The 22,646-nt window shown below is 46.7% G+C and overlaps 1 long non-coding RNA gene across 2 annotated transcripts; it reads left to right on the top strand.

The window, feature by feature from the left end:
• The first annotated feature begins 267 nt into the window (after positions 1-267).
• On the top strand, positions 268-3,552 carry LOC148140023 (uncharacterized). Of its 2 annotated transcripts, none has more exons than XR_015753012.1 (2): positions 268-569; positions 3,083-3,552. It is a non-coding gene; the product is annotated as an uncharacterized LOC148140023 (long non-coding RNA). The 2 variants fall into 2 exon arrangements; XR_015753013.1 differs by having other exon boundaries at positions 268-662.
• The last annotated feature ends 19,094 nt before the right edge of the window (positions 3,553-22,646 follow it).

Below are 22,646 nucleotides of genomic sequence, written 5' to 3'. Positions count from 1 at the left end.
GGAACGGATCCTTCCACCACATCACAAATCCTCCCCTTTATGGTTGTTACTTTTCTCACCTTTCCCCGTCTCTGTCATGCTTCAAATCAGATCTATTTTTCACCTTTTCACAATTTGGCAAAAGGCCACAGATCTGCAAAGTTATCTCTGTTCAAAGATGCTCCTTGATCTGCTGAGCAATTGTGAACCTTTTCTGATTTTATTTCGATGTTGAGTATCTGCAGTATTTTACTTTTGGGCGAAGATCGCGCATGAATGATATTTGGCTGCAGTACCGGTGACTGCCAGCTGGTGGCAATCCTACACCACGAATGCCATCGCGTTTAGAATTTACAGTGACGTCTGTGACCTGCACCTTCGTCCTTGAGGATTTCCTGCACTCTGTCTGTGATGTCTTTAACCCTGGCACCAGGAAGGCAACACACCATCCTTAAGTCCTGCCTGCTGCCACAAAAACCCCGGTCAGTTCCTCTCACTATGGAGTCCCCTATTACCACGGCTCTGTGCGATGTCTGACTCTTCCGCTCTGCCTCCACGCCAACTTTTGATTGACAGATCTTTTCCCTCGGGTGGGTGAGTCCAGAACTAGAGGGCATACGTTCAGGGTGAGAAGTGAAAGATCTGAAAGGGAACTAAGGGACAACTTTTTCACGTAGAGTGTGGTACGTGTATGGAATGAGCTGCCAGAGGAAGTGGTGGAGACTGGTACAATTACAGCATTGAAAAGGTACCTGGATGAGTATATGAATAGGAAGGGTTTGGAGGGATATGGACCAAGTGCTGGCTAATGGGCCTAGATTAGGTTGGGATATCTGGTCGGCATGGATGGGTTTGACTGAAGGGTCTGTTTCCATGCTGTATATCTCTATGACTCTATGACCAGAGCTTTATAGAGCCTCAGAAGTACATCTCTGCTTTTATATTCAAGTCCTAGTTGATTAATGAGGGAAGGGACGTGGATGTCATTTACATGGACTTTGGTAAGGCATTTGATAGGGTTCCCTCTGGTAAGCTGATGGAGAAGGTGAAGTCGCACGGGGTCCAGGCTGTTCTTGCTAGATGGATAGAGAACAGGTTGGGCAACAGCAGACAGAGAGTATTAGTGGAGGAGAGGTTCTCAAAATGGAGACCTGTGACCAATGGTGTTCCACAGGGATCCGTGCTGCGATCACTGTTACTTGTGATGTACATAAATGATTTGCAGGAACGTGTGGGTTGCTTCATGAGCAAGTTTGCAGATGAAACTAAGATTGGTGGAGTAGCAGATAGTGAAGGGGTCTGTCAGAGAATACCGCAGAATACAGACAGATTGGTGAGTTGGGCAGAGAAATGGCAGATGGTGTTCACTCCGGACAAATGCGAGGTGATGGACCTTGGAAGATCAAATTCCAAAGTGAACTATAGAGTAAATGGAAAAGTCCTGGGGAAAATTGATGTACAGAGAGATCTTGGTGTTCAGGTCCATTGTTCCCTGAAGGTGGCAACGTACATCAGTAGAGTGGTCAAAAAGGCATACGGTATGCTTTCCTTCATCAGACGGGGTATTGCGTACAAGAGTTGGCAGGTCATGTTACAGTTGTTTCAGACTTTGGTCCGGCCACATTAGGAATTCTACATTCTGGTCCCAACATTCCCGAAAGAATGTGGACCATGGCTAACTATGACGAGAGGTTAAGTAGATTAGGATTATTTTCATTGAAAAGACGGAGGTTGAGGAGGCCCCTGATTGAGGCCCCTGATTGAGAAGTATACACAGGATGGACAGCAAGAAGCTTTTTCTGGATCAGTGGTGCTGGAAGAACACAGCAGTTCAGGCAGCATCCCACGAGCAGCGAAATCGACGTTTCGGGCAAAAGCCCTTCATCAGGAATAAAGGCAGTGAGCCTGAAGCATGGAGAGAACAGCTTATCTCTCCACACTTCAGGCTCACTGCCTTTATTTCTGATGAAGGGCTTTTGCTCTTCCAGCATCACTGATCCAGAATCTGGTTTCCAGCATCTGCAGTCATTGTTTTTACCTCAGCAAGAAGCTTTTCCCCAAAGTGGAGGATTCAATCACTAGGGGTCACATGTTCAAAGTGAGAGGGGCAAAGTTTAGGGGAGATATGTGGAAAGTTCATCAGGCAGAAGGTTGTGGGTGCCTGGAACACATTGTTAGTGGAGGTGGTAGGGACTAGAACAACAACGTCATTGAAGATGTATCCAGGCAGATCCATGAATGGGGAGGGAACAAAACGACACAGAGCTTTTGAAAATAGGTGGCAGGTTGAGACAGAGAAGCTGAATCGGCAGAGGCTTAGAGAGCTGAAGGGCCTGTTCATGTAAATTTCTTTGTTATTTGTTCGTCTCAAAGTAAATGCCAACATTACATTTGCCTTCAAAACTACTGACTCAACCTACAAGTTTGACCTTGAGGGAATGGTGGACTAGAACTCCCAAGTCTCTTTGCACTTCAGGTTTTCAAATGTTCTCCCCATTTAGAAATAGTCTATGCTTCAATTCTTCTTTGGGAGCAGGAAGAACAGCCTGAACTTCAGTTTGACCCGCTATGATCGGGGTGGTATAAACCTCTTTATCATATTCCATAAATGCAATCTTGTGTGTGGCACGGTGGCGCAGTAGTTAGCACTGCTGCCTCGCAGCGCCAGAGACCCCGGCTCAGTTCCCACCTCAGGTGACTGTCTGTGTGGAGTTTGCACATTCTCCCCGTGTCTGCGTGGGTTTCCTCCGGGTGCTCCGGTTTCCTCCCACAGTCCAAAGATGTGCAGGTTGGGTGAATTGGCCATGCTAGATTGCCCACAGTATTAGGTGAAGGGGTAAATGTAGGGGAATGGGTCTGGGTGGGTTGCTCTTCAGAGGGTCGGTGTGGACTTGTTGGGCCGAAGGGCCTGTGTTCATACTGTAAATAATTTAATCTAAGAGATGCTGTTCGTTTGTTGATTAGAGTAAAACTCCAATATGTAATAGTTTCTTTGATCTGCTATTGTACCCTGCATTTGTGAGAAAACACATCTATGTAAAGACATTTCTATGAATAAAGTATAAATTTTAAAATTAAAAGAAATCTTGTACTCTCAAAGCAGATTGCGAACCTCCCACAACCCCGAGGGCAGTCTCATAACACAGTAATACCAAAGCCCCACAAAGAACAGGTCAGACGGAGAGACACCACCAAGGACATCGCTCCTAGGACAGGAACAATGGAAGCCCCTTACTGTTTCAGAAGAGACATTCTCACCAACCCGCAAAGAGCTGGAATCTCCTGATCCCGTTGATACTGTCAGGATGTTGTATTGTATCGAGATTCAGGACATTCGTTCGATAACTGTTTTACAATTATCATCATTGTAACTAGATTACTCCATTTCCAGCTACATTGTATCATTCCCTATTTTCATTAATCTTTTTGTACAAGATTCCTATAAAACCTGGCTTCATCCTCAGCTCGAGGAAGAGAACCCTTGATCTCCCTGTACAGACTGTCAGTTCTGTGTCAGACTAGTCAGTTTCTCTTCCAACCAAATCGCTTGTAATAAACAGCTTGTCAATTTCACCCGATCTGGTTTGTGTGCTCTCTGCCTTTTTGGGTTAATTTCTCCCACAGGGTCGGTATGGCCTTGTTGGGGCCGAAAGGCCTGTTTCCACACTCTCGGGAATCTAATCTAATCAGATATCTATCTTGTGTTTGAACGATCATAAGCACATCTCATTGGTAAACCACGTTCCGTTCTTAGTGTAAGTAAGCAAGTGCCGTAAATCATAGACATGTGGAAACGATGTTTACATTGGAATCACAGGCGACTGTTTTTCAGAGCAACAAAGGGTGTTGAAAACGTGGAATGTGCAGCCAGAGAAGATGGTGCTCTCAGTTTAAGCTCACATCCAAACAATGTTGAGAAATATTTACTTGTACCTGGCACCTTTAATCTTAATCGCTTGGACGAAATAGCTTGTCGATTTCACCCGATCTGGTTGTGTGCTATCTGCTTTATTGGGTAATTTCTCTGACAGTTTGTCGATATGAGTCGACGGCTCCTTTTTCTCTGAACAGGGTAAGCGAACCTGACATTTTAAATACAGCCCAATTCGAACCTGGCGGCCAGTCAGACCAGAGAAAGGCTGGATTGGGAGATGCCAGGGTTGGACTGGGGTGTACAAAGTTAAAAACCACACAACACCAGGTTTGCGAGGTTTGTGAAGGTTTGTAGCTCAGGTTGAGGTTTAGGGTGTAGGTTTGTTCGCTGAGCTGTCGGTTTGATACCCAGACGTTTCATTACCTGGCGAGGTAACATCATCAGTGGCGACCTCCAAGTGAAGCGAAGCTGTTGTCTCCTGCTTTCTATTTATATCTTTCTCCTGGATGGGGTTCCTGGGGTTTGTGGTGATGTCATTTCCTGTTCGTTTTCTGAGGAGTTGATAGATGGCATCTAGATCTATGTGTTTGTTTATGGCGTTGTGGTTGGAGTGCCAGGCCTCTAGGAATTCTCTGGCATGTCTTTGCTTAGTCTGTCCCAGGATAGATGTGTTGTCCCAGTCGAAATGGTGTTTTTTTTCATCCGTGTGTAGGGCTACGAGGGAGAGAGGGTCGTGTCTTTTTGTGGCTAGCTGGTGTTCGTGTGTCCTGGTGGCTAACTTTCTTCCTGTTTGTCCTATGTAGTGTTTGTGGCAGTCCTTGCATGGAATTTTGTAGATGACGTTGGTTTTGTCCTTGGGTTGTATGGGTCTTTTAAAATTCTGATTTCTGTATGTAAATTTTTACGTATGTATGGCATGACCAACTGTACATAAAATCAAATTATTTTATGAATAAAGAAGATGTTTGAAATTTTAAAAATCCTTTCTGACATAAATCTCTCAATAGAATTTTACACTGCATCAATTGGCATTTCAAAGTAGTGATTGTGGGGTGTTGGTTAAACTGAAGACAGCATCTAAAGGGACAGGATTTGTCTGGGAACTGGGGTGAGATGGCGATGGTGCTCAGCTTGAGAGAAGTATTACATTGGTTTGTGTCACTGGAAAGCAAGTGACAGAGTGAGAAGGGGCTGAGTGGGAACTGCCCAGATTGCCACATTCAGATCAAACAATGTTGAGAAAAAGGGCTTTGAGGTTTGTATCTTGACCAAACTTTGCTCCACCCCAGCTGGGACTTGAACCCACTATCCTGGTTTTGGGAGGCCAGTGACTTATCCATTGGGACACTGGGGCTGTCCAAAATTTGTGGGGGTGTGGTGATTGTAACTTGACCTTTTACCTCTAGGTAATTACTGCCAAATTTGATGCTTTTTTGTGGGCCGGCCCTTTCTTTTCAAACACAATCTGATGAAGAGTCATCGAGACTTGAAACATTTGCTCGCTGTCTCTCCATAGATGCTGCCTGACCTGCTGTGATCTCCTAATTTTATCAACTTGAGGAACGAAAAGACAGATTGAAGTTTGCTTTTTTGTGTGTCAGTAATTAATATTGCAAAGTATCGATTACATGTGAGGAATAATCATCTTTCTAGACGTTTCCTTGGTTGTCCTGAATGTCAGTTTCAGTTATTTCTCCAACCATGATTCCTGGCCACCACCTTGGTCTTGCTGTCTCACCCGACCTTAGTCCTCTCATCCTCATCCTTCCATCACAAAGAAGGCCAGCTCTGATCACTAACCCTGATCTACATCCCACATTCACATTCCAGGTCTGCGGCCTTCTGTATTCCTCCTTGGGAAAAAGAACTATTCCCCAATTCACTGATAACCACACACTCAAAACAAAAAACGTTATCCAGGCCTTTGACCCTCCATTCACCACATCATTTCTGCAGTGACTGATTTACTCAACCCCACCATCACCTCCACTTGTGATCCCCAACAGACCCAGTCCCCTCTCGAGCTGCTCAAGCCTATTCAATGTCCTCCAATGAGAAGGAAAAAATACAGTACGGTTTATTATACAAAACCTTCATTTCTTCTGGTTAAAATCTACATCATTCTATGCTTCTGTCTCAGTTACACACCACCTCATTAAAACCAAAATAAGACAAAAGATGTTTTATCAAGCCAAGTTACTCGTATCGATGGCATTGCAGTTAATGTCGTTTGTATACATTTCAGCAAGGCCTTCGACACGGTCCCGTGTTGGAAACTGATAAAGTTGGTAAAAGCTCATAGGATCCAGAATTACTTGACAAGCTGGATCCAAAATTGGCTTCATGGCAGGCGGCAGAGGGTGGTTGTGGAAGGCTATTTGTGTGACTGTTCAGTGGCATACGACAGGGATCACTATGGGTCTGTTATTGTTTGTGTTTATTTACAAATAACATAAATAAGAAGGTGGGGGGATGATAAGTAAGGTTTTGGATGACAGGTAGATTGGCTAGGTGGTTCATGGTGAGGAGGATATTATTGATCTATACTTCCAGGCAGATCTGTGACAGATGGAATTTGACCCTGATAAGTGTGAGGTAATACACTTTGGAAGAAGTAAGGAGACAAGGGAGTACTCAATGAATGGCAGGACATTAAGAAGCTCAGAAGAACAGAGGGGTAGTGGGTGCTTGCCTACAGATTCCAGAAGGTGGTTAAACAGGTTAATAGGTAGTTAAGAAAGTATACAGGACACTTACCTTTATCAGTTGAGAGTGTGGTGCTGGAAAAGCACAGCAGGCCTGGCAGCATCCAAGGAGCTGGAAAATCAATGTTTCGGGCAAAAGCCCTTCATCAGGAATGAGGCTGGGAGTCTACGGGGTGGAGAGATAAATGGGAGGGAGGTGGGGCTGGGGCATAGGTAGCTGAGAATGCAATAGGTAGATGGAGGTTGGGGTAAAGGTAACAGGTGGGAAGGAAGATGGACAGGTAGGACAGGTTCATGAGGGCGGTGCTGAGCTGGAAAGTTGGAACTGGGATAAGGTTGGGGAGTGGGGGGGAAATGAGGAAACTGGTGAAATCCACATTGGAGTGTCTCGAGGCAGAAGGTGAGGTGTTTTTATTCCAGACATCGGGTGGTAAAGGAATGGCAATGGAGGAGGCCCTGCATGTCCTCGGCGGAGTGGGAGTTGAAGTGCTTGGCCATAGGCTGATGGGGTTGGTTGGTGCGGGTGTCCCGGAGAAGTTCCCTGAAGCGCTCTGCAATGGGCATCCTGTCTCCCCAATTTAGAGGAGACCCACTTCAACCTCTCATCCTCAACTCGCAGCCCTCCACTCCCTCTGCTCCGATCCTATCCTCACCATCAAACCAGCGGACAAGGAAGGTGCAGTGGTAGTTTGGCGCACTGACTTATACACCGCTGAGTCCATGAAAAGATTAGCCATGATCTTATTGAATGGTGGAGCAGGCTCGAAGGGCCGGAAGGCCTACTCCTGCTCCTCGTTCTCATGTTCTTATGTTCCCAGATCATTAGCCTGTCCCTCTGGGTTTTGAGGCTATCAGACCACAGATAGAGGTGTTTGGACAGATGAGCCACACATTTGGTCAAAGAGACAGGATTGTCTTAAAGGAGGAAAGCTAGATGAGATGATGAAAAGTGCCGGCTGGGAATTGGGCCCAGGCAGCTGAAGGTATTTTCACTATTTTCATCCCCAAGAAGAACAAACATTCTAAGGAGAGCACAAGCCAACCGTGGTTGATAAGGGAAGTCAGGAACAGCATAAAAGCAAAAGTAAAATCATACAATGTGGTGAGGGTGTGTGGGACGCCAGAGATTTGGGAACACTTTAAAAATCAATCGAGGATAATTCAAAAGAAATAAGGGGTGAGAAGATGAAATATGAGTGCAAGCAAGCTCATATATAAAAAGGAGACCTTGTAGAGGTTTATGATATCATGAGGGACATGGATAGGGTAAATAGGCAAGGTCTTTTCCCTGGGGTCAGGGAGTCCAGAACTAGAAGGCATAAGTCTGTTTCCTTTCTGTACATCTCTATGACTCTATGGATGCCAGTTAACCCAACATTCCTGAATTCAGGTGGCAATTTGATAAGTTTGAATTTAAAAATAAAATTTTCATGGGCAGTAGATACAGGGGTCCACCAGCCATGTTTCCCTTCAAGCGACTCACCATCCTGACTTGGAAATATATCACTGTTCCTTCACTGTTATTGGATCAAAATCCTGGGAAATCCCTCTCTGATGGACTGCAATGGTTCAAGAAAGCAGCTCAGTACCACCTTCTGGAGGGGCAACTAGGGATGGGCAATAAATGCTGGCTCAGCCAACGATGCCCCTGTCTCATGAATGGATACACAAAAAGGCTGTAACAAATATCTAATTCAAATTGTTTAAAGTTAAACTTTTGTAAACCACAGACATTTTATTTGAATCTCCTGCCTCCTCTAAAGCTGCAATGAACATGTTGTTAACAAATACATTCACGTCCTCATAATAAATCCAGGTGATTTCATCACACACAATCATTCAAGAAATAAAAACAGAGAATACTAGAAATACAGGGGGAATGTGTTTGGCCATGAGGTCACAGATTATAGTTGGATACAATTCTTCTGCTGCTGGTGACCCACACCACCTCACGGATTCCAAGCTCTGAGTTGTTTGATCTTTTGGAAATCTATCCCATGCAGCATGGTGGCTGTGCTATCCAACACAAAACAGGGTATTTCTTGAAGACAAGATTTTCTCTCCAAAAGAGCTGTGTTCTGGGCACTTCTTCAGAAACTACTGTGGTCAGGTGTATTTCTAACAGGTAGATCAGTGGCGGTGAGGTTAACAATGATTTTGCTCTTGTTGGTTCCTTCACCAACTGTGACAGACCCAGTCAGGATTCGGAGATTCAGTGGGTAATGGTGCTACCAGCCAGCTCTTGGTGATGGGCCATGAAGTCCCAAACCCAGAATACCTGCAATGGCTTTTCCACCCTCAGTTGTTCCTTTGCCCATATTGAACCATTTCATGTGAAACAACATGGGATCCCAATGCAATGGTGAGATCCCCAGGGCAACTCATTCCTGACTGTGTACCACTGCACTGCCATCTCTGATGGTCTGTCTTTTTGAATGGTGAGCAGTTTTGTGCCCCAATTCTGAAGAAGCATGTACTGGCTTTGGGGAGGTTACACAGGAGGTTAACAAGAATGGTCTTGGGAATGAAGAACTCACCATTTGAGGAACAGTTTGTGTCTCTGGGTCTGTACTTGATGAAGTATAACAGAAGAACTATGAAGTGCTTCAAGAGGTTAGTCATAGCACACACTAACACCAGCCTCCCAGATTAGATCGACGATAGTTCATCTACCCTTACAACAGATCCACAACAGGTCCACAACAGACACCATCTCACTGGCCTACTCTCATTCCCTGGAACACCTGGGGAACAAAGATGTCAATGTCAGACTCCTACTTATTGGTCACAGCTCTGCCTTCGACACCATAATTCCAACCAAACTCATCACCAAAGTCTGAGGCCTAGCACTCTGCTTCCCCCTCTGGATCCACTCTGTGACTGGATCCTCAACTTCCTGACCCACAGACTGCAGTAGGGATAGGCTCTAACACCTCCTCCACTATAATCCCATAATCCTCAACACTGGTGCCCTGCTAGGCTGCTCACTCAGCCCTTGCTGTACGCCTTATACACTCACGGCTGTGTGCCCAAATTTCACTCCACCTCCATTTACAAACTTGCTGATGACACCATTATAGCGGGTGAGATCTCAAACAACGAAAAGACAGAGTGTTAGAAAGAGATGGAGTGCTTAGTGGGATAGTCTCGAGACAGCAATCTCTCCATCAATGTCCGCAAAACGAAGGAGTTGGTGATAGACTTCAGGAAGTGGAGTGGAGGACACGGCCCTGTCTGGATCAATGATGCTGAGGTGGGGATGGTGGAGAGCATCCAGTTCCTCAGAGTAACAATCACCACCAATCTGTCCTGGTCCATCCATGTTGATGCGACAGTCAGGAAATCACCACAATGTTACTATTTCCTTAGAAGACTGAGGAAAATCAGCATGTCTAAATGACTCTTAGCAATTTTACAGATGTACCATAGAAAGCATACTAGCTGGATGTATCACAGTACGGTATAGTAACTGCGCTGCCCGAGACCACAAGAAACTACAGAGAATCATGTACACAGCCCAGTCCATCACACAAACCTACCTTCCATCCATTGACTCCACCTACACTTCCCGCTGTCTTGGGAAAGCAGCCAATATAATCAAAGACTCTTCCCAACCCGAATGTACTCTCTTCCAGCCTCTTCCATCAGGCAGAAGACATAAAACCTTGTAAACACAAACCAACAGATTCAAGAACAGCTTCTTCACTGATGTTATCATACTTCCGAATGCACATCTCAAGTGTTTAAGTTTATTTCTCTCTGCACCTCCAAAACTGTTCAATTACCCTGATCATAGAATTCCCTACAGTGTGGAGACAGGCTGTTTGTCCCGACAAGTCTACACCGAGCTTCTGAAGAGTAACCCACCCAGACCCAATTCCCTACCCTGTTACTCAACATTTACTCCTGACTAATGCACATGGTCAACACATCCCGGAACGCTATGGGCCATTTAGCAAGGCCAGTTCACCAGGCCTGCACATCTTCGGACTGTGGGAGGAAACCGGAGCACCAGGAGGAAACCTATGAAGACACGGGAGAATGTGCAAACTCCACACAGACAGATGCCCGAGGCTAGAATTAAACATGGGTCCCTGGCACTGTGAGGCAGCAGTGCTAACCCCTGAGCCACCGTGCCACCTGCAATATTGTACAGTATGGTCGGCCTGACGAGCAAAGAAAACAACACTTTTCACTTTATCTCAGGACATGTGATAATAATAAATCAAATCAAATCAAAAAGAAAAGAAGGGGATCTCAGAATACTGACAGTCCTGGACAGATTGGACATGGAAAAGATGCTTCCACCAGTTGGAGAGACTAGGCCGCAAAAGCATAACCTCAGAGGGAAAGAGACCACCCTTTAGAACTGAAATGAGGAGGAATTTTTTCAGATCGAGTGTGGAGACTCTGTGGAACACATTGCACAACAGGGTCCACAGCAGTGGAGGACAAGTCATTGAGTGTGTTTTAGACAGAGATAGGTAGGTTCATAATTAGTCAAAGGTGAGCGGGTGAAGGCAGTCGCACGGGGCTGATAGACATAACAGTCATGATCGAATGATGGAGCAAACTCAATGGGCTGAGTGGCCTAATTCTGCTCCTATCTTACAGTCCAGTGGTCTCTAACACACTTGAATTGTTCAGTTTGCCTTTTCCACTGAGCCTGATCACTTTGAGAAGTGGACTTTCTGTTCCATTCCGGAACCTGTTCACATTTTGTTCATCACCTCACCCACAAATCATCATTACCTGTCATCTCAACTTCCCCAACTTGTAACAACGTGCTCCACAAGAACAGTCACAGGACTGAGCATGACTGACATTACTTGGAGCTGATACTGTAAAACAAACCAGGTCTGCCATGTGTTTACATTGAAGGATGCAGGAAGCAGCAAGGAGCAAGTTACTTGTGGAAAACTCTCAGGGTGGGGGAGTGGTCCTCCTGCACAATCGCAGTTTTACATCTGTATTTAAACCTAAAAAGAAATTGTTATGAGAAAATTCGAGTTTATAATTATACTTCAATACTTTGTGGGCTCATTTTGGGGGGAAAATACTACAAAACCCCAATGAACAAAAATATCTAACTCAAAATCTATAAACTCAAACTTTTGCAGCGCACAGAGATTTCATTTGAATCTCCTGCCTCCTCTAAAGCTGCAACGAACATGTTGTTAACAAATACATTCAGCAAGGAGCAAGTTACTTGTGGAAAACTCTCAGGGCGGGGGAGTGGTCTCCTGCACAATCGCAGTTTTACATCTGTTTTTAAATCAACAAATAAATCATTGCAAGAAAATTCAAGTTTATTGTTATACTTAGATACTTTGTAGGTTCAGCTTGGGGTAAAATGTGCATTTTAACATTAAAACACTACAAAACTTCAATAAACAAAAACATCTAAACCAACATGTATAAAGTAAAACTTTTGCAAAGCACAGACATTTCATTTGAATCTCCTGCCTCCTCTTAAGCTGCAATGAACATGTTGTTAACAAATACATTCACATCCTCATAACAAATCCAGGTGATTTCATCACACACAATCATTCAAGAAATCAAACCAGAAAATTCTGGAAATATGAGGGGATTGTGTTTGGCCATGAGGACACAGATTGGAGCTGGATATAATTCTGCTGCTGCTGATGGCCCACAGCACCTCAGGGATTCCCTGTTCTGAGTTCTTTGATCTTTTGGAAAGCGATCCCATTCAGCACGGAGATAGTGCTGCACAGCACAACAGGGGGAATTGTCAATGTGTTGACTGGATTTTCTCTCCAAAAGAGCTGTGTTCTGGTCCCTTCTTCTGATAATACCATGCTCAGGTGTATTTCTGACGGCTGGGTCAGTGGTGATGAGGTTAACTATCTGTTTTGCTCTTGCTGGTTCTTTCACCATCTGTCACTGACCAAGTCAAACTGTTCGATCCTTTAGGACTGAGCCGGTTCAATGGATAATGCTGCTCCCAGCCAGCTCTTGGTGATGGACATTGAAGCCCAGAGCTAGAATACCTTCTGTACATTTTCCACCCTCAGTGATTGTTCCAGTTACTCTTTGGCCAGATTGAACCTGTACCTATGTGACATCATGGGGTCCCAATTCAATGCCAAGATCCCCAGGGCAACTCATTCCTGCCTCTATACCACTGCAGTGTAACCTCTGGTGATGTGTCCTGTTGAGGAAGTTGCTGTCTTGGACAGAGGATTAACAGGCTGTTGGTTGATGACTCCATGGAATTGCTCTCCCAATTCTGGCTCAAGCCCTGAGTTATTAGTAAGGAATGTTTCGCTTGTTGACAGGACTGTGTGTGCCAGCGTCATTTCCAGTAGCTGGATTAATGCCATTGGTCCATCTGATTTAATTCATTGTTGGTCCTTTCTGCAGTGGGAGGGTTGAGAGATGTCTGACACATTAGCCAGAATAAGATGTGCAGCTCAGGTGCATTGGCCTTGCTAAATTGCCTGTGGTGTTAGGTGCATTTGTCAGGGGTAAACATAGGGTAGGGGAATGGGTCTGGGTGGGTTACTCTTCGGAGGGTCGGTGTTAACTTGTTGGGCTGAAAGGCCCATTTCCATGCTGTCGGGAATCTGTAATCTAATCTGATCTAATCTGATCCTTGGCCTGGGCTCACGGATTTAACTTTCAGTGGCATCAACACTACCTTCCCCTTTGATAACTGGTTACTTTTCAAACTGCTGGGAGGTAGACATTGGTGTTTATTAATGATCGATGCTCAAATGCCTGTGTTTTTGATTTGTATAATTGGTTTTAGATCATGGAATGGGAATGTGGTGGGAGTGGTTCTTATAGAACAGTGAGCCTGAAGTCGGTGGTGGGAAAGTTGTTGGAGGGAATCCTGAGGGACAGGGTGTACTTGTGTTTGGAAAGGCAAGGACTGATTAGGGATAGTCAACATGGCTTTGTGCGTGGGAAATCATGTCTCACAAACTTGATTGAGTTTTTTGAAGAAGTGTTAAAGAGGGCAGATCTATATGGACTTCAGTTAGGCATTCGACAAAGTTTCCCCATAGGTAAAAACAATAACTGCAGATGCTGGAAATCAGATTCTGGATCAGTGGTGCTGAAAGAGCACAGCAATTCAGGCAGCATCCAACGAGCAGCGAAATCGACGTTTTGGGCAAAAACCCTTCATCAGGAATAAAGGCAGAGAGTCTGAAGCGTGGAGAGATAAGCTAGAGGAGGGTGGGGGTGGGGAGAGAGTAGCGTAGAGTACAATGGGTGAGTGGGGGAGGGGATGAAGGTGATAGGTCAGGGAGGAGAGGGTGGAGTGGATAGGTGGAAAAGGAGCTGGGCAGGTCGGACAAGTCCGGACAATTCAAGGGGACAGTGCGGAGCTGGAAGTTAGAAACTAGGATGAGGTGGGGGAAGGGGAAATGAGGAAGCTGTTGAAGTCCACATTGATGCCCTGGGGTTGAAGTGTTCCGAGGCGGAAGATGAGGCGTTCTTCCTTCAGGCGTCTGGTGGTGAAGGAGAGGAGGTGAAGGAGGCCCAAGACCTCCATGTCCTCGGCAGAGTGGGAGGGGGAGTTGAAATCTTGGGCCACGGGGCAGTTTGGTTGATTGGTGCGGGTGTCCTGGAGATGTTCCCTAAAGCGCTCTGCTAGGAGGCGCCCAGTCTCCCCAACGTAGAGGAGACCGCATCGGGAGCAACGGATACAATAAATGATATTGGTGGATGTGCAGGTAAAACGTTGATGGATGTGGAAGGGTCCTTTAGGGCCTTGGATAGAGGTGAGGGAGGAGGTGTGGGCACAGGTTTTATAGTTCCTGCGGTGGCAGGGGAAAGTGCCAGGATGGGAGGGTGGGTCGTAGGGGGACGTGGACCTGACCAGGTGGTCACGGAGGGAACGGTCTTTGTGGAAGACGGAAAGGGGTGGGGATATATCCCTGGTGGTGGGGTCTGTTTGGAGGTGGCGGAAATGTCGGCGGATGATTTGGTTTATGCGGAGGTTTGTTGGGTGGAAGGTGAGCACCAGGGGCGTTCTGTCCTTGTTACGGTTGGATGGGTGGGGTCTGAGGGCGGAGGTGCGGGATGTGGACGAGATGCGTTGGAGGGCACCTTTAACCACGTGGGAAGGGAAATTGCGGTCTCTAAAGAAGGAGGGCATCTGGTGTGTTCTATGGTGGAACTGGTCCTCCTGGGATTAGATACGGCGGAGGCGGAGGAATTGGGAATACGGGATGGCATTTTTGCAAGAGATAGGCTGGGATGAGGTGTAATCCAGGTAGCTGTGTGAGTCGGTGGGTTTGTAAAAAATGTCAGTGTCAAGTCGGTCGTCACTAATGGAGATGGAGAGGTCCCGGAAGGGGAGGGAGGTGTCAGAGATGGTCCAGGTAAATTTAAGGTCAGGGTGGAATGTGTTGGTGAAGTTGATGAATTGCTCAACCTCCTCGCGGGAGCACGAGGTGGCGCCAATGCAGTCATCAATGTAGCGGAGGAAGAGATGGGGAGTGGTGCCGGTGTAATTACGGAAGATCAACTGTTCTACATAGCCAACAAAGAGACAGGCATAGCTGGGGCCATACGTGTGCCCATGGCTACCCCTTTGGTCTGGAGGAAGTGGGAGGATTCAAAGAAGAAATTGTGAAGGGTGAGGACCAGTTCGGCCAAACGAATGAGAGTGTCGGTGGAAGGGTACTGTTGGGGACGACTGGAGAGGAAAAAACGGAGGGCTTAGAGGCCCTGGTCATGGCGGATGGAGGTGTAGAGGGATTAGATATCCATGGTGAAGATGAGGCGTTGGGGGCTGAGGAAACGGATGTCTTGGAGGAGGTGGAGGGCGTGGGTGGTGTCTCAAACGTATGTGGGGAGTTCCTGGACTAGGAGGGATAGGACAGTGTCAAGGTAGGTAGAGATGAGTTCAGTAGGGCAGGAGCATGCTGAGACAATGGGTCGGCCAGGGTGGTCAGGCTTGTGGATCTTGGGAAGGAGGTAGAACCGGGCAGTGCGCCCCTGCTGTGTATCCCCAGCATTCTCTATTTGTGTTTATTCAAATTCTGTCTCATTTTCCCTTTTAACAATCATTCTTTTTCAAATCCTTTAATCTCTGTCATAGAGGCGTACACTAATTCGAACATGCCGGCCAACTTTCCCAAACTAAACAAGTCCTAGGACCCTGTGACTGCTCCATAACCCTCTGACCGTTTCCTATTCACCTCCCTGTCCAAATGCCTTTTAAATGTTGTCGTTGTATCACTTTGTCTGGCAGCTCGTTCCATACACGACCCTCACTCTGTGTGAAAATGTTTCCCCTCAGGTCTCTCTGTAATCTTTCCCTCTCACCTTAAACCTCTCTCTCGTTGTGAACTCCTCTACCCTAAGGGATAAAAAGCTTTGCTATTCGCCCCTTCCATGTCCCTCATGACTTATAAACCTTGATAAAGGTCACCCTTCAGCCTCCAACGCCGCAGTGAAAAAATCTGTCCAGCCTCTCCTTGTAACTCAAACCCTCCAGTCTGTGTGATATCCTTGTAGATTGTTTCTGAACCCTCTCCAGTTTAATAATATCCATCCTACAGCAGGGTGACGAGAATCTAACACATTGCTCCAGAAATGTCCTCACCAACATCCTGTACAACCTCCTGAAACAGTCATGAAGAACATTTCAATCCGTTGTCATCTGGCAATATTTTCCTCCCAAGACCCTCCATGAAGACACGGTGCCCCCTCAGTCCTGGGATTGTAACCCTTCACCTTGGGCAAGCTCAGAGACCTCTCCATTTCAGACTCAGGGGCGCGGGCTCCAGCAGCTTCCTTTCAGCCTCATCGCCCACGTCTTTTTTCCAGCAGATTCGTGTTTCCCGCCCGGTTTTGGCTCACAGCCTTTCTCCCCTCTCTGTGTGTGAGTCTGTGTGTGTGTGAGAGAGAGAAATAGCCCAGAGGCAGCTCCGGCTCCAGATGCCCCACTTCCCAAACCCACTCGACCCTCCATCATGATGCTGCCCCCGCGGGGGGTCGGTTCACACAATCCCCACCCGCCCGCCCCTCCCTCCCTTAAATAAATGGGGAAGAGGACGATCAGAGTGCAGGAAGATCCCAGTCTCTTTCAATCCGCCCCCGGAGAAAGGGTGAGGTGGGGGTGGGTGGGGGGAGAGAGAGAGAGCGACAATCTGCCTGAACCGGTTTAGTGAAGGATGAACGGTGACCGGTGCTGTCCAATTCCTGTCCCTCCCTCTCTCCCCCGCATTACCCCCCGGTTACCGACCGCCCGCGAGCGCCCCCTCTCGGCCCCGCCCTGCCTGTGAGGAGGGCAGATTGCTTTCCCTAAAGGGCAGCACTGACACTAATGGGGGTGGGGGGGGGGGGGGTGGGGGGAGTGAGGGTGGAGTGAGAGGGTTGGGGGCTTTCCAACATTGAGCCACTTTAATGGGAATCACTTTCCATTCCAGACTGAGACATTGCATTGAAGTTCTAACAGGCACCGTGATGGATTGGGAACCGTGTCCATCCGGGAATTATTCCTCTAGTGAGGTTCCCACTGCACCGCCATCTCCCCATTACAGGGGCACAGGAACAGGAATAGGCCATTCGGCCCCTTGGGTATGTTCTACCATTCAATGAGATCATGACTGATCTTGTCCCAGGTCCATGTTCCTGACTTTAGCCCGAATCCCATAACACATTTGACCCAAAAATGCATCTATTTCAGATTTAAAATGAACAATTTACCCTACAGGAGGAGATCACGTGGCTTTAGGTGTGGGGGCGGGGAGAGGGACAATACATTGTGATACACAGGATGGAGCAGTTGGAAAGGACAAAGTGAACGGACCAGCAGCTGTTTCCTGTCCTGTTCCAGACTCAGATGGACTTCCATAAAAACCGAAAGAACCCGCGGATGCTGTAAATCGGAACCAAAACAGAAATTGTTGGAAAAAGCTCAGCAGGTCTGACAGCATCCGGGAAATTCTCCAGTCTCCTTCCACAATCCAAAGAGATGCCGCCAGACCTGCTGAGCTTTTCCAGCAATTTCTGATTTCCCCCAGTTTGTCTGATGTCCTTTTGGGGTAACAGTGCAGATACTAAACTTCTCTGCCACGATGCAGGCTCAATGTGCCAAAAGCTTCGACCTCAAGAGGACAGCAAAAGGGAAACTTGCAGGAAAAAACTCAGGAGAAAGACAAGTACTTTCAGATGGTCCATTGTTTGGATATATCACTCGGATTAGCGGGAGGAGCCTGCACACTGCAGTGGGAATGGTGCGAGAGACAACAGTTGGGTTAATCCCACAATCCAATGGGGGAGGCTGCACTGGAACGGATCCTTCCACCACATCACAAATCCTCCCCTTTATGGTTGTTACTTTTCTCACCTTTCCCCGTCTCTGTCATGCTTCAAATCAGATCTATTTTTCACCTTTTCACAATTTGGCAAAAGGCCACAGATCTGCAAAGTTATCTCTGTTCAAAGATGCTCCTTGATCTGCTGAGCAATTGTGAACCTTTTCTGATTTTATTTCGATGTTGAGTATCTGCAATATTTTACTTTTGGGCTACGATCGCGCATGAATGATATTTGGCTGCAGTACCGGTGACTGCCAGCTGGTGGCAATCCTACACTACGAATGCCATCGCGTTTAGAAATTACAGTGACGTCTGTGACCTGCACCTTCGTCCTTGAGGATTTCCTGCACTCTGTCTGTGGTGTCTTTAACCCTGGCACCAGGAAGGCAACACACCATCCTTAAGTCCTGCCTGCTGCCACAAAAAACCCCGGTCAGTTCCTCTCACTATGGAGTCCCCTATTACCACGGCTCTGTGCGATGTCTGACTCTTCCGCTCTGCCTCCACGCCAACTTTTGATTGACAGATCTTTTCCCGCGGGTGGGTGAGTCCAGAACTAGAGGGCATACGTTCAGGGTGAGAAGTGAAAGATCTGAAAGGGAACTAAGGGACAACCTTTTCATGCAGAGTGTGGTATGTGTATGGAATGAGCTGTCATTGAAAAGGTACCTGGATGGGTATATGAATAGGAAGGGTTTGGAGGGATATGGGCCAAGTGCTGGCTCATGGGTCTAGATTAGGTTAGGATATCTGGTCGACATGGATGGGTTTGACTGAAGGGTCTGTTTCCATGCTGTATATCTCTGTGACTCTATGACCAGAGCTTTATGGAGCCTCAGAAGTACATCTCTGCTTTTATATTCAAGTCCTAGTTGATTAATCAGGGAAGGAACGTAGATGTCATGTACATGGACTTTGGTAAGGCATTTGATAGGGTTCCCTATGGTAAGCTGATGGAGAAGGTGAAGTCGCACGTAGTCCAGGCTGTTCTAGCTCGATGGATAGAGAACAGGTTGGGCAACAGCAGACAGTGAGTATTAGTGGAGGGGAGCTTCTCAAAATGGAGACCTGTGACCAATGGTGTTCCACAGGGATCCGTGCTGGGATCACTGTTACTTGTGATGTACATAAATGATTTGCAGGAACGTGTGGGTTGCTTCATGAGCAAGTTTGCAGATGAAACTAAGATTGGTGGAGTAGCAGATAGTGAAGGGGTCTGTCAGAGAACACCGCAGAATACAGACAGATTGGGGAGTTGGGCAGAGAAATGGCAGATGGTGTTCACTCCGGACAAATGCGAGGTGATGGACCTTGGAAGATCAAATTCCAGAGTGAACTATAGAGTAAATGAAAAAGTCCTGGGGAAAATTGATGTACAGAGAGATCTTAGTGTTCAGGACCATTGTTCCCTGAAGGTGGCAATGTAGATCAGTAGAGTGGTCAAAAAGGCATACGGTATGCTTTCCTTCATCAGACGGGGTATTGAGTACAAGAGTTGGCAGTTGTTTCAGACTTTGGTTTGGCCACATTAGGAATTCTACGTTCTGGTCCCAACATTCCCGAAAGAATGTGGACCATGGCTAACTATGAAGAGAGGTTAAGTAGATTAGGATTATTTTCATTGAAAAGATGGAGGTGGAGGAGGACCCTGATTGAGGCCTAAAAAATCATGAGAAGTATACACAGGATGGACAGCAAGAAGCTTTTTCTGGATCAGTGGTGCTGGAAGAGCACAGCAGTTCAGGCAGCATCCAACGAGCAGCAAAATCGACGTTTCGGGCAAAAGCCCTTCATCAGGAATAAAGGCAGTGAGCCTGAAGCGTGTAGGCAGTACACATCTGCTGCGGCGAACCCACAGCACTCGAACAGCACCTTCTTGACGAATACCATCCGATCGACTGGTGTACGCTCTTCCACCTTCTTGACAGACACCCGGACGGTATTTCGAACCCCCTGGCCCGGGGTGCGGGCAGCTGTTGAGGCCATAGCTCTGAGGTTGGCTGGTCCCTGAATTGGCGTTAGGCTGAAGCCAGCATGAATATCCACCAATAGCAGGTCAGCACAACCAAACGATCCTCCAACATCCAATCATGATCCAGCGATGAGCTCCGCTAGCTCTGATGACCCGCGACTCGACCCCTGTCCTGATAAGAACAGACACTTGATCTTAGCCAAAAGGCCGAGAAGCGAGGGGTCACATGTTCAAAGTGAGAGGGGCAAAGTTTAGGGGAGTTATGTGGAAAGTTCATCAGGCAGAAGGTTGTGGGTGCCTGGAACACATTGTTAGTGGAGGTGGTAGGGACTAGAACAACAACGTCATTGAAGATGTATCCAGGCAGATACATGAATGGGGAGGGAACAAAACGACACAGAGCTTTTGAAAATAGGTGGCAGGTTTAGACAGAGAAGCTGAATCGGCAGAGGCTTAGAGAGCTGAAGGGCCTGTTCGTGTAAATTTCTTTGTTATTTGTTCATCTCAAAGTAAATGCCAACATTACATTTGCCTTCAAAACTACTGACTCAACCTACAAGTTTGACCTTGAGGGAATGGTGGACTAGAACTCCCAAGTCTCTTTGCACTTCAGGTTTTCAAATGTTCTCCCCATTTAGAAATAGTCTATGCTTCAATTCTTTGGGAGCAGGAAGAACAGCCTGAACTTCAGTTTGACCCGCTATGATCGGGGTGGTATAAACCTCTTTATCATATTCCATAAATGCAATCTTGTGGGTGGCACAGTGGCGCTGTAGTTAGCACTGCTGCCTCACACTGCCAGAGACCCCGCTCAGTTCCCACCTCGGGTGACTGTCTGTGTGGAGTTTGCACATTCTCCCCGTGTCTGCGTGGGTTTCCTCCGGTTTCCTCCCACAGTCCAAAGATGTGCAGGTTAGGTGAATTGGCCATGCTAGATTGCCCACAGTATTAGGTGAAGGGGTAAATGTAGGGGAATGGGTCTGGGTGGGTTGCTCTTCAGAGGGTCAGTGTGGACTTGTTGGGCCGAAGGGCCTGTGTTCATACTGTAAATAATCTAATCTAAGAGGTTCCTTTTGTTTGTTGATTAGAGTAAAACTCCAATATGTAATAGTTTCTTTGATCTGCTATTGTACCCTGCATTTGTGAGAAAACACATCTATGTAAAGACATTTCTATGAATAAAGTATAAATTTTAAAATTAAAAGAAATCTTGTGCTCTCAAAGCAGATTGCGAACCTCCCACAACCCCGAGGTCAGTCTCATAACACAGCAATACCAAAGCCCCACAAAGAACAGGTCAGACAGAGAGACACCACCAAGGACATCGCTCCTAGGACAGGAACAATGGAAGCCCCTTACTGTTTCAGAAGAGACATTCTCACCAACCTGCAAAAAGCTGGAATCTCCTGATCCCGTTGATACTGTCGGGATGTTGTATTGTATCGTATCGAGATTCAGGACATTCGTTCGATAACTGTTTTTCAATTATCACCATTGTAACGAGATTACTCCATTTCCAGATACATTGTATCTTTCCCCATTTTCATTAATCTTTTTGTACAAGATTCCTATAAAACCTGGCTTCATCCTTAGCTGGAGGAAGAGAACCCTTGATCTCCCTGTACAGACTGTCAGTTCTGTGTCAGACTAGTCAGTTTCTCTTCCAACCAAATCGCTTGTAATAAAAAGCTTGTCAATTTAACCCGATCTGGTTTGTGTGCTCTCTGCCTTATTGGGCTAATTTCTCCCACAGGGTCGGTATGGCCTTGTTGGGGCCGAAAGGCCTGTTTCCACACTCTAGGGAATCTAATCTAATCAGATATCTATCTTGTGTTTCAACGATCATAAGCACATCTCATTGGCAAACCACGTTCCGTTATTAGTGTAAGTAAGCAAGTGCCGTAAATCAAAGACATGTGGAAACGATGTTTACACTGGAATCACAGGCGACTGTTTTTCAGAGCAACAAAGGGTGTTGAAAACGTGGAATGTGCAGCCAGAGAAGATGGTGCTCTCAGTTTAAACTCACATCCAAACAATGTTGAGAAATATTTACTTGTACCTGGCACCTTTAATCTTAATCACTTGGACTAAATAGCTTGTCGATTTCACCCGATCTGGTTGTGTGCTATCTGCTTTATTGGGTAATTTCTCTGCAGCTCCGGCTCAGCAGCCTGAAGGAAGAAGATGGCTCGATAACGTCATCTCAGGCTGACGTCATGAGGATCAGCAGATCCTTCTATGCCAGTCTGTATGACGTGAAGCCGACCGACAGCGCGGTCTCCCAAATGTTACTGTCCTCTATCACGGAGGTCTTAGACGACAGAACACAGGACAGGCTGGACCTGCCGCTATCTCTGAACGTGCTGACCAAGGCCCTCGAGTCCTTCAAAAAGAATAAAACTCCCGGAAGCGACGGCTTACCGGTCGAGCTCTATTCCGCTCTGTGGGACTTGATTGGCTAGGACCTGCTGGAGGTGTATGTCAGTATGCTTCGGGCAGGTACCATGAGTGAATCCATGAGGAAAGGCATCATCACCCTTGTCTACAAGCGGAAGGGGGAGAGGGAAGAAATTAGAAATTGGAGACCAATCTCACTGTTGAATGCGGATTACAAAATTCTTTCAAAGGTAATCGCCAACCGGGTCAGGTCTGCTCTGGGGTCGGTGATTCACCCTGACCAAACCTGTGCTGTGCCGGGCAGGAAGATCACTGAGAGTCTCGCACTCCTCAGGGATATGATCGCCTACGTGCAGGACAGAGGGTTGGACACCTGCCTGATCAGCCTGGACCAGGAGAAAGCCTTTGAC

The sequence above is a fragment of the Chiloscyllium plagiosum genome, unplaced genomic scaffold (genome assembly GCF_037043375.1).
Source record: "Chiloscyllium plagiosum isolate Xiang-an unplaced genomic scaffold, Cpla_swu_hap1 HiC_scaffold_35, whole genome shotgun sequence".
NCBI lineage: Eukaryota > Metazoa > Chordata > Chondrichthyes > Orectolobiformes > Hemiscylliidae > Chiloscyllium > Chiloscyllium plagiosum.
The sequence above is the reverse complement of the archived record's forward strand: the minus strand, read 5'-3'. Positions and strand labels throughout refer to the sequence as shown.